A 12,953-nucleotide genomic window follows, 5' to 3' on the forward strand; every position below is an offset into this window, starting at 1 on the left:
TCCAATTAGCTAAATGTCGAACTAATTGTAAATTACTGTACTTTCAATCTGGAAACAATTTAAGAATTGGTGAAAATTGAATAATCAGGAAAGTCCCCAACTACCAATAAGCTCAGAACAACTGCCAAATTCACATACTCATCAGATCCTGGCAAACAAATTAAGGAAAAAATTAATTTGTGTTTTATTATTATTTTGGATAATGTTTTAGAAAACATTGAACTGTATTTCCTAAACTCTTTTTTGGAAGGTTTAATGGCCCTGAAAAGCGCCTTGTTTTATGGAATGATTCCAATTTAGAAAACTTAGTACTCGAGGTTTTGAAAAAAAAAACCATTTCGATAAGTTTGTATAAAGAACAAACTTTTTTCTTCTGCTACTTGATGCCGTTATGCGATTGCGTTTGCCACCCGCCACTCGCTGCAACTGCCTGTTGTCTCCGAATGTGTTCTGTTCCGAATGCGGGTTTTCTTATCGTCACGAGCAGCTTTGCTAACTCGATCACTTCGGCGGCCGAAACTATATATCGCCGGCTAGGTGGGCTGGTGCACTGGTACTAACGCGCTCGACCTAGCTACCCTTGCGGGGAACTCCAGATCAACACGGTTCGAGCGGGATTTTGCCTTTCCCTTCACTTTTCCCCCTTTACCATGTCAAGACATGGCTGCTTGGGTTGGTTTGTTGATGTGTTGTGATGCGAACCGATGTGGTGTACGGTTTGAACGAGAATGATCGGTACGGCAGCGGAGCGGGGATTTTTAAGCTGACTGGCTGGCTCGAGAATTACGCATGTGTGAGACTGCGACCAATGTTTCGTTCATTTTTTTCTTTTTCCTTTCCAATCGTGGTTTATTCTATTTCGCTGCTGCTCTGGTTGCCCGTTTTGGTCGGTTCGATTTGAGGAGCACAAAATGGACCAATCAAAAATGGGCACATAGTGCATTTTGACAATGCTTGATATTTCACAATTATTCAATTATTTATCTCAAGAAAAATGAAATGTTATTCGTTATGATAGATGCGTAGATATATTTCCTATCAATTGATGCAAAAACCTTTGCGATCTATTGAGAAATGCTCGAGTTATAAGCGTTCCAAATCTTGCATTTTTTCCTACTTGTTCAGTGCCTAGATTTCCATTTCACCCCCTATATCTTCCGGTTAGACGTAGTCCTACGTCAAAAAACTCATTGGAACACAGTGTTCAGTAAATACATACCGAAAGTTCTCGAAAAATTAAATAAATCCTATCATAATCTTACATGTTATGTATCACTTCTCTTTGGAGTAAACATGGTTTGGACCAGCACAACACCCATGTCTAAATTTATTCGACCGCAAAGGGTTAATTCATTTTATTTTTCGAATATATAGGTTTTTCAGACAAAAAACGATCAGATAAAAATCTTTTTCATCTGAAGAATTCCTGCGTACTACCCATCTTTGCGAATGTATCCGCTTTCTCATTACCAGGAATGGATTCAATGAAAATATTTTTTGCGTAGTAAATCTGTTTCATTAGCATGAAAGTAAAAAAAAAATACTCGAGCGTCAAAATACTCATTTGTTTGATAATTCTTATACATGAGCTGCCCCACGCTAAAATTGTTAGATCTCGTTCATCGTGTCGTTGCTTAGTCGATTTAGAGGCTCAGTTTTGTTGTTGAAATAGTGAGATAAAAATCGCAAAAAATATTAAAAAAGAGGCATAAAGGCGTCGGACATGCAGATGAACCTTCAAATCTTCTTAGACCATTGATTTTTGTTCACAATAAGTAGATTATAAAGGTGTATGTTCTCTGTAACAGATGTTTGCTTACGGAGCAATATCATATTTAGGGCACGGTGTTCGTTCTCCATCCATTGTGAATCCTTACCGTAGAAGCTCAACGTAACGCTTCTAATATTACATGAATGCTTGTTAGATTAGAAAAGTTTATGAGGTTTAACATTGCAGCAGACTTGAGGATAAAATAATCGAAATCTAATCTCGCATTTGCTTGTAAATTTAGCACCCCAAAAAATCTGTACCTATCTGTACTTTGGAACAAAAATCTGTAATTTGTGCCGTACAGAATCTGTACCAAAAAATCGAAAAAAATATATATCTTCCCAGGTAAATGGCAACACTGCATGCAACACGTGCAACATGCAACCACACGTAGATCGTGCTTCCAATCGATGTTTCCTTCATTAGGACGCCGGTTCTGGTGTGGTTTTTATTTTTCTATGTCTCAACACTCAATCGCGAAGTCGAATTTTGTGAGTCGACGCCCCACTAAAGATAGCGCATTCAACGCGTACGCGTACAGACACGACAACACGTTACCCTTTAGCAGCTTTATTTGTCTTCCTATAAATTTGAAACTTTATTTGTCTCTGCGCACATTTTACTTCTTTATAAGTTTTATGTAGTTTGCCGGCACTACACTTTCACAGAGTTTTCCTTTTTTTGCTTTGAATTTTTTCCTCTACCTGGTTTGCAGCACCGTTGAATGACACTAGGGTAAAAGGATCGTGATCTGCGGCTCTGTCTACCCGGGACTCGAACCGTTTGCCAATGGTTGTAGCTCACCTGTTGAGGGTGCAATTTGAAGAAAGATAGCAGCATACCAATTATTGTAACCTAAGTGGCTAAGTGTTGATTTGTCATTGACATACCAACCAGGTGTATGGCACGATTATCGCTATCTCACTCTACCTACCGTCATCGCATATCTCACTATCCCTCTGCTGTAAAAGTTCATCATCGACATCACGATATGTTAGATGGTGGTAAACAGTCTTCCGAAAAACACTTACACATGTCCACGCGATGTGAAAATTCCATGCTTTTGTTTGAATTCGAACATGATTCTAGCTAGTGTTGAGTGTCTATCCCCAACACGAACAATGATACACAAATATAGACATGTGAAAACAAACACGATGTTTATAATTCAAGAACATCATGTACAAACATATCACCCGATGTCGCAGTATTCATTGCTTTCGTTTCGTTTCTTTTCATACACGGAAAGAAATTATTCATCCCAAAACATTTCTTCGTAGAATACTTTTTCACAGAAACGAACTTGAAATTTAGTTCGCATTTCAAAAATTGCACGAACTAAGAGGCTATAAGTTCATGCACCAAAATATATATTTTTATTAAGGCTCATATGGCGTCAGCCTAACGGGGCAGGGAGTTCAATATTTTGACAATGTTTGCTTACAACTATGTTAGTAATATGTAACCGATTACTCGCGGTTGGCTCGAGGTTAGTATTACAAGTGTTCTCATAATTGGGATGTTGCAGTCTTCAGTGCTCTGTACGTGTGCCCGACATGGGATACTTCCTATTGGGATGCAGCTGACCGTTAATCAGCAACGACCCCCTAGTCTGCACCCCATATCTAGTGTGGTGCGTCTTTTTCGACTCGAGGAATCCAGGATAGAATGATCACTAGCCGGCGCAATCATCAGCTCGTGTAGAGTTGTCATGAGCGGTACAACCTTTGGCTCTTGTTGAATCATCAACATTCTCTGAATAGAAAGAAGCTTTTTATTTTTTTTTGCGTGCATGTTGGCAATTAAAGTCTGGGGAGCCGACTGCACAGCGAGCGACGTCGTACAAATGCTGACCAAAAAAAATAAATACCCAAAAATTAGTTTTAGATGCAACCTTCAGCGGCACACAGCAGAACCAGCAGAGGAATTTCAGCGGCTAAAATACACCATTAATTTCTCGATGTTATCACAAACTGAATGAAGGAAAAAACTAAAAGCTACACTTACACTGCACTACATATGCTATGTGTGCATGCGATTGTATCATCCTTTCTTCTCCTCTTCTCCGCTCGTTTTATAGCACGGGTCGCGATCGTCGCGAACAAGCAGTATTAGCCATTTGTATTTAAAGATCCAGCCAAAATTGTTGCTCCCGTGGTCGAGTGGTTAGCGTCACGCCTAACATGTCACTGCTGAATAATTCAATTTTAGTACTTGTTCAAATAGCTAATAATAGCGAATGTTACATGAATTCAATATATAAATTGATGCGTGCACTAAATAATGATATCAAATGTGAAAAACTCTCATATCAATCGATGTTTATTTTGTTCAGAACAGAAAAAGAGGTTTATTTTATTTGCCCAATATTTTTGATGAAGCACCCATTGTCATGAAAGGAAAGCATTTTTTCCATGTCAACATACCAACACACCACGCGTTGAGTGGTGGCGGTGTGGTGTCCGATTCGCTTCTTCTACTCTACGCACTGCCGGTGCTTGGGGTGAAAATGCAAGAGAAACTGTACACCATGTTCGAACATCATGTGAAACATTGGGATTAAACATCGTATGTCCAAACATACCACGAATACAAACATGTCACATTTTCTAACATAGGTACGAAAAAATCATGTTTGTACTCAAACACAAAACTGTGAACAGCAGCGTGGACATGTTTATTCTGGACGCAGTGTTTTTTGTGAAACATGGAAGACTGGTGGTAAATTGGTAATTCGCGATGGTGTCGACGTCTGGTGGCGACTTCAAATTAGGGTCATAATTTATGTCCCAAACTCGTTAGTGTAATCTCCAGCCGGGTGCTATGATTGATGCTAGGATCGTTAGCAAAATCTCAAGCAGAACTGTCAGTGGGATACCCAATTCATATGAAAACAAAGGGAAAATGTCAGTGGGATACCCAATATGTTGGCTCCTGTCAGTTCAATGGGGGTTCTCTAAAGACGTCACCCGGCTGGTAATCTCTATCAGATTAGAAGACACGAAGCCGGTTTTTAAATTTTAAAATTTGAATGAAATTTTTCACATCAAAATTGCCTTCATAAACAATTTTCGTATGATACTTTTTCACCACCTGCAAACAAAAATGTTTTTAATTCAAATAGAATACTAATTTGATATGGAAAAGCTAATTTTCATTCATAATTTCAATTTTGAAAACGTTCATTCCGACTGAAAATCAGCTATTCGTAGATGCTCCCCTAAACTAGTAAACGAAGCACAATGCCGCCAACGCGGATCGCTGTTTTGAAGATAACAAATACTTTTGACGTTTGAGATGTTGGCACCAAAAACATGGCGGGTGGCATACAGCTGATACCAACAGCTCGTCATTCGACTCCGAGCTGACAACTTAGTAAACACACCCGTTGCTGAATTATAGTTTACTGCTACAAACATTAGGCATATGAAAAAGGAAAACATGTCATTGCATCAGACCGACCAGGCAGACAGCTTGTCGCTGTTCCATTCGCGGCTTGCGGACCGCTGCGTCGTAACCGTTGGCGCACAGCTCTAAATGAATCGAAATTCAGCTGACGGTACGCAATTTGATTTAGTACGATCCGCGTAATTTACAGTTTATTTTCTTATAACACATAAATATTCAGGTAGTGTAGTATTTTGCGAAGATGCCAGATGTACTGGACGGTGGCGTAAGGTGCAATTTAAATACCATGCAGAGATTATACACAATAAGTTTGAGAGGCGTATAGTCGAACCGAAGACACAAGTTGATGCGGAATAATAGTTCCCATAATTTGTTCTAGATGATACCATGCAAAGGTTATTAACAGTATCCTTCATGTTTGTTAGAGGTGCGATGTTTTTACCCGAATCAGTGTGTTGGGAATTGATATTTATTTCCACTTTCGTTATTGATAAGTTCAATTTGAATTGCACACTGCGGTGCGATTGATCGTCAATTTCGCACTCAATTAACCCGCGCGACTTTTGATTGAGTGTTCATTCACTGCTGTTCAGACCTCCCACTTTTAATCCGCTTAAAAAAACCATACCACGTTGGCTTCATTCATGTCTCCCCGGAATTGTGTCCTATGTGGTTTCGGGGTGGAGCAATATATAAATTCACTATCAAGTGTACCAAGTTCATTCAACTGTTACCAACATTCCTCAATATTCCCTGTGCGCTGCATTTTCTTTTTGCGGTATTAATCGGGACAGAGAGACGTCCACGTCCACGAGACCACGTTCACTGCGGCCAGTCTCGTGTATCAGCGATCTCTCGAGGTCCTATCGCGGATGTGCGCCAAGCAGTCTGAGTGTTGGCACCGCCGGGTACTTTGTAATACTTACCGTAGACAGCACAGGGACCTGTCAGAAGGGGTTGGCCGCGGAGGGGCTTGTTTATAGACGCAAACGCGATTAATTTAAAACAACTCTCGTGGTACGGCGCGGCCGCTTCAAACTGAACGTTCGATGAATAAATCTTATAATATGCGAAAAGAGGACAGTCCGCTGCGATGGTTCATTCTGGTCGGTTTTTATTGAGTCTTTACAGGCAGCCGTCAAAATCATTTGCTCGCCATGGCTGATATGTAATTTATATGGCGGAATGTTTGCTAAATTATTCAAGCGGATCGGACGGACGAGATTGGAATCTGAAATATATTAGTGTGTCATCGCTATAAAAGGAATATGACGGGTATCTCTGAGCACAGCAGAGCGCGTCTTCAACTGCATCCACTCTTGGTGTTAGTCTCATTCTAGTTACGGATGGACTGGTGAAAAATAATTGATTAGGATATTTGTATTTTATACTAACACGGTCGTGACCCGCCTCTGTAGTTTTACTAGTCTAATTGTAAAAATCACAAAATTAATGCAAACATAAATCATCCTAACACAAATAACAAATAACAAACTTAGTTAAAACCAGATTGAAAATGAAAAAAAAAATACTCTACGACAACTTCAAATCACAAAAACCGTTTGTTTGTACATCGTGGCTCATGAATTATCGCATAAATTCAAATTACATTGGGGCATTATGTTCCTTTTTTGGCCTTCTCAGCGTATTACTATTTGAGAATTTGTGTGAATTTGATTAGTACAGAATCAAGGTTTTGATGTCAATTTTCAGAAATTTTCCATATAAATATTTTCCCCCAAATTATAGGCTATGATTTTGAATAAACAGCATATGCCTAAATTCGATTTAATGATATTAAGGACCTACTGGTTACCGGATACGTGAATATAACCCCACTCATTCAAAAGGTTTATGGTATGTCTCTCATGTAATTTGCGTTAAAATTGTATGACAATAAATGCTATTGAAAACCTGCCAATAGAGGGGTCGATTCCGTATCAATTATCTGTGAAACTCGGACTTGATTGCTGTTTCTGATTATTTGACGGACATTTAACAAATCACCTGGCATCTCTGGATGCCATCCCGATCATTAGTTTCCAGTTTCACGCCAGCAGCGTACACTGTGTGAACGGACAAGGCGAATCAACCGATTGTCAAACGAGTTCACTGGGCCAGTAGCTGTTCACTGTCACTTCAATAGCTGAAGTATAAATATGCTTTAATGGCAGAAAACAAGATAAGGCCAAAAGATTTCAGGATTCGTATGCTTTCAATTGGTCGGTGTTAAGTCATACCGGACCATGTGACATTTTCATGATTTCGAGAAAAACGAGCTTGAAGTTTGGTGCTATAAGGGGTTTTCGTTGAACATTCAAAACAATTTCGATACGCTATTTGTGATTTTCCAAATCTGATAAATGTGGTATGTAGTTTGCGAAATGCTTTACCTAATGCAATCAATAACTCGAAATTTTTAATTTCGTGACTTGGTGCCCTCTGACTTAACACACCGACCAATTGCTACCCTTGAAAGATTTGCAGATACTCTTTCATGTTAATTTTGCCATTCATTGTCTCTGTTGGAATGAATGGACGGGCCATTTTTCCACGCATTTGTATGGCCGGCCACATAGTAACCTTGTTGCCGAGATTCTCGGTGTAAACGACTTTGACCGATTTAGGAATATCCTTTTCCTTCGGTGTGGTTCCGACAGAGTTTTATAATCGAGTTTTGTGCATGTTTCGTCATTCATGATGATACACCCCGTTTCTTGGTAAGGTATTCCGAGTCTCCGAGTCCTCGGTGTGGTAAAAATGCCCACCCCGAAACACAATTCATTGGACCACCTGTCATTCCACAGAGCTGCCAACTAGGCAAAAACATAGATGAACTGTCACACAAAACAATGTAAAAAGAAAAGAAGAGCTCGGTAAAAAGTAGTCATTAAGGAAAAAGGAAGTGCGCGCCGGAATGAGTAAATTCAATAGTGCCAGAGTGCATGGAAAGATAATAGAGAACTAATACTAATACTAATTATAAGTTTATAAACTTAAACTTAAACTTAATTATAAGTTTTTAGAAATTATAAGAAAAAGGTAGTAGAGCTAAATGCAAGAGGAGAACCGGAATTGTATTGAGGAGAACCAAGAGTATCGGCGGAGTTGGCTAGCATTGCTCAACCTTTGAATTATAGTTGAGTGTGGGCATAGTTGGTGGATTTAAAGGGTGCATAGGTCTTGTGGAGACGTATAAAACCGAAACGGCTCAGCTGTTTGTGAGTGACCGGCAGCAGGTTAAGACCCTGATAGAACGAAATCCGTAAATAAAGAGTTTCACCGCTACGTCTCGTACTGATTCTGAAGGATGCCGCTTGGGATAATCCCTTATCTTCCTGTCAATCTCTACACTCTACACAGCAGCACCGGGTTTTCATCAAGTCTCGAGGATTAAACGAAAATGCACTATTCTCCAAACTTCCGTAAAGAGTTTTAAGCTGCTCCGATGCTCACACTTTCTTTCATTTTGGTCTTTATGTGTATACCTCTACAAATAGATCTACCACGTGTGTGAGTTGAAACTGTTCAATTCTTTGGTGAAGAACACAGCCTCCAAATATTTCTATTCAAAGTAATCTCCGTTTGATTCTACACATTTCGCCCATTCTTCAGACAAATTGTGGATTCCTTTTCAATGAAATTTTTTTTTGTTTCGACGAAAATCATTCGCCGACCCATTTTTCGACATCTTTATGTTCGGCGAATTGCTGCTCCCTCTCAAAGAAGGAAAAAAATGTAATGAATTGTATCTAGGACACGACCGCAGTTTTTGACGTAGAACTACCAAACTATATTATTCAATCCACTTGTTTATCACTTCGGGTATTATTTTATTATGCATCGAAATTTGAAATAACTTTTCAGCTATTTAGATTTTTTTTACTTCAGTAGACTTGACTCATGCTTGCGACTCAGAATCGTCGAAAGCTATCAGAACTTTTCGATTATTTGGTTCCGTCCTCACTTTACGATTGAACTGCACTGTGAACTCGCATCAGACTTTCTCCTTCCCACTCAGATATCGATCACAAACTATAAACACTTTTGCTCCTATATTCCGCTTGAGATGAGATCGAAACCATGCACCAGTAAGATTTCCATGCTGGAAATTAAAAGCATACTTTCAAGAAAAATGCGTTGTATATTCCAAATCTCTAGATACTCTTCCATATCCGCATTAGCGCAAAATGCACCATCTTTGTCGTAGGACACTTTGCTACAGAGAGCTTCCTATTTATGTATCGAGCTGTGTGTGTATATATGTGTGTGAAATCAGCACTAGACATGGATGATGTCGGCTCTTTGTGCTGAACCTGCTAGCTCGCTCGCAACTGTGGTTTCATGCCATTCCATTTATGTTTTTCGCCTCAAGCTTTGTGAAAGGCCTTTGTGGAAAGAAACTTCACTCCATACTCCTTCTTCACCTGTCTTGAGAAAGAAAATCCACTCTCGCTCGATGCTCTTCGGTAATGATGTTGCTTCAATGACTACTAAACAAGAAGTGGTGCGGTTTCAAATCGCGAATTGTGTACTTATACCATACTTATGCAAACTTATGCAAATCATCAGAAATTGTTCGCCGTGAAAATAGTTAATCACGTTAACTTTATTTCATAAAACACGTGATCTATTTTTTGATTTGGCATCCTTCCTGAAAGACATAGCTCTACGTCAAAAGTGTTGTTCTGTAGTTGCACATCCTATTGAAGCTAAAAGATCTAGGCGAATGAACTCTTAAGGGTCCCTTACACGATAAATAATAATGACATTACTTCGTCAGAATGACAATAACAATGATCGTGTAAGGTTAACAAAATTGATATGATGGGCAAAAATGATGCAAATCCGGATTTTCTGATCTCGCTCCATCATTTCTGTAAAAGAGCAGGGACACTATCATTCGAGGTGTCTAGGATACTGTGCGACATCTTGTGTTAAAATCTATGTTTGTGAGGTAATTTACTCTCTATCAGGTTAGTGGGTCCAAGACAATTTAAAATTTATAAAATTTGAATGAAAATTATTATTTGCTGTTACTTGAATGCATAAAACACGTAGCACTGAACCTTACCTGACCATTTTATAATTTTTCTGAAATCCCTACCAAAACTCATTAGTATTAAATAAAATTACCACCAGAATTAGTTTTAGCTCAAGACTTTTTCACCATTTACGAAAAAAACCTGTTACTCTATTACATAGAGTAACATAATTGATGCGGAAAATCGATTTTCATTTATACTTTTTGATTTTAAAAGTTTGTTTCTTCTACCTGAAAACCCATTATCATTTTCGCTTCACAACGATGCAGCACGAAGCTTAATACTTATGACAGACATACAGCTGTACTAGCGTTGTACTTCGAAAATTGTATGTCTGTCACCATGTACAGCGCTAGAACCATGCAAGCAACTCGGTACAATCGCTGTACCTGTACCGACCTGTTTTACCGCTGTACATGGCTACAGTTGTACTGTGCGCAGCGCCATAGACGGTTAGTGGTGGGTAGCATGAACAAGCAGAATCAAATCACTTGATAAACGTTCTTTTCATTGACTTTCTCTTAAGTTAATAACTCAGATTGGAAACTCGTTTGTTGTGTTTGATAGTTTAGACACTAAATAAAAACCTTTTTCATTGAAATATGTGGTGGAAATTGGAAAAATATCTGATTGTCAGTTTGACATACGGTACAATGTACAACCAAAGTATGTCTGTCATGGTACGATGGTATCTGTATAACGCTGTACACGTACAACGCAAGTACAGCTGTATGTCTGTCCCTGGTATAAAATGTTAATTCGTGATGGCAACGATACAGTGTCGACATCTATTGCCCAAATGAGTGGGTGAAGCATACGGGTGGGATACGGTTTCGACATCTACGAAGGTATTAAATGGTAATGAATCAAGCATAAGCTATTGAGATTACTATTGAAAAATACAGTTTTAAATTGTGAATAGATAAATGAAAAGAATTTCAAAATGGTTGTCGAATGCTCATAACATATTGTTTTGAATCTTCTTCATCAATCACTGAAAGACATTATATTAACAGATCAAATTGTTGAAATCATAATTAGAAACCATTATTAAGAACAACTTTCGTTATTTGATTCTTTGCTGGCATTTCTGTTTCAAATACGCAATGTGTCTTGTACCTGGGGGAGACACATTGCGTATTTGAAACAGAAATGCCAGCGAAGAATCAATTTTCTCCAAACAATAACCGGAACATGGTGGGGTGCCCATCCAGGAGACCTCATTCAGTTGTACAAAACAACGATATTGTCAGTGTTAGAATATGGCAGTTTTTGCTTCCGATCAGCTGCCAGGATTCATATTCTCAAGCTGGAGAGGATACAATATCGTTGCTTGCGTATAGCCATGGGGTGTTTGCATTCGACACATACGATGAGTCTCGAAGTTTTGGCAGGAGTACCCCCGCTTACTCTTCGGTTCACAGAATTATCCTACAGATTTCTCATCCGTTGCAAGATCATGAATCCATTGGTGATTGATAACTTCGAAAATCTACTCCAGCTGACTCCTCAGTCAAGTTTTATGTCTTTATACCATGAGTACCTTACCCACGACGTGCACCCTTCACCAGGCATCTCCAACCAAGTTTGCTTCCCATACTTTTGCAATTCCTCTGTCATTTTTGATCTGTCCATGCGACAAAAAATCCATGGAATACCAGATCACCTACGCTCCAATGTTATTCCGTCGATATTTTCGGAAAAATATGGGAAAGTTGGATCTGATAAAATGTTCTTTACTGACGGTTCATACATAAACGGGTCCACTGGCTTCGGCATCTTCAATGAAAATTCCAGTGCCTCTTTCAAACTCAAAGATCCTTGTTCCGTGTATGTCGCAGAAATGGGTGCGATATACTATGCTCTAGGGATCATTGAAACACTGCCCATCGACCATTATTTTATTTTTTCAGACAGTCTCAGCTCAATAGAGGCAATCCGCTCGATGAAAGTTGATAAACGCTCATCTTATTTCCTAACAAGAATAAGACATCTATTGAGTGTTTTGGTCGAAAAATTATTCAAGATTACCTTAGCATGGGTTCCCTCTCATTGCTCGATTCCGGGGAATGAGAAAGCGGACTCGCTAGCTAAGGTGGGCGCTTCAGAAGGCACACTTTTTGAAAGGCAAATTGTCTATAATGAATTTTTTCACATTCCTCGTCAGGACACACTCGTTAGTTGGCAGCGCATGTGGAGTGAAGATGAGTTCGGTCGTTGGTTACACACGATTATCCCTAAGGTCTCGACGAGTGCATGGTTCAAGGGATTGAATGTAGGTCGTGATTTCATTCGCGTGATATCTCGGCTTATGTCCAATCACTACAACCTAAACGCGCATCTCTATCGCATTGGGCTCGCAGCAAACAATCTTTGTGGTTGTGGCGATGGCTACCACGACATCGAGCATGTTGTCTGGTCGTGTATCCGGTTCCATGCTGCTCGCTCTCAGCTCTCTAGAGCACTGAGAGCAAAAGGCAGACAATCGGATATCCCCGTCCGGGATATCTTAGGTAGCCGGGATCCTGATCTTCTGCTTCATCTATACCTGTTCCTCAGAAACGCCGATGTCAACGTTTAATGATGTTTCCTTCGTTATGTCCCCGTTTCATATCCCTCCTATCCAATCGATAAACTTTTACTTAGTCGCGGCAATACATACACACACTCTTTACAGATGCACGGGCCAAAGGTTGTGCAGTCCACTGATCATTCAACAAGAGCCAAAG

Source organism: Toxorhynchites rutilus, chromosome 2 (assembly GCF_029784135.1).
Source record: "Toxorhynchites rutilus septentrionalis strain SRP chromosome 2, ASM2978413v1, whole genome shotgun sequence".
NCBI classification, from domain to species: domain Eukaryota; kingdom Metazoa; phylum Arthropoda; class Insecta; order Diptera; family Culicidae; genus Toxorhynchites; species Toxorhynchites rutilus.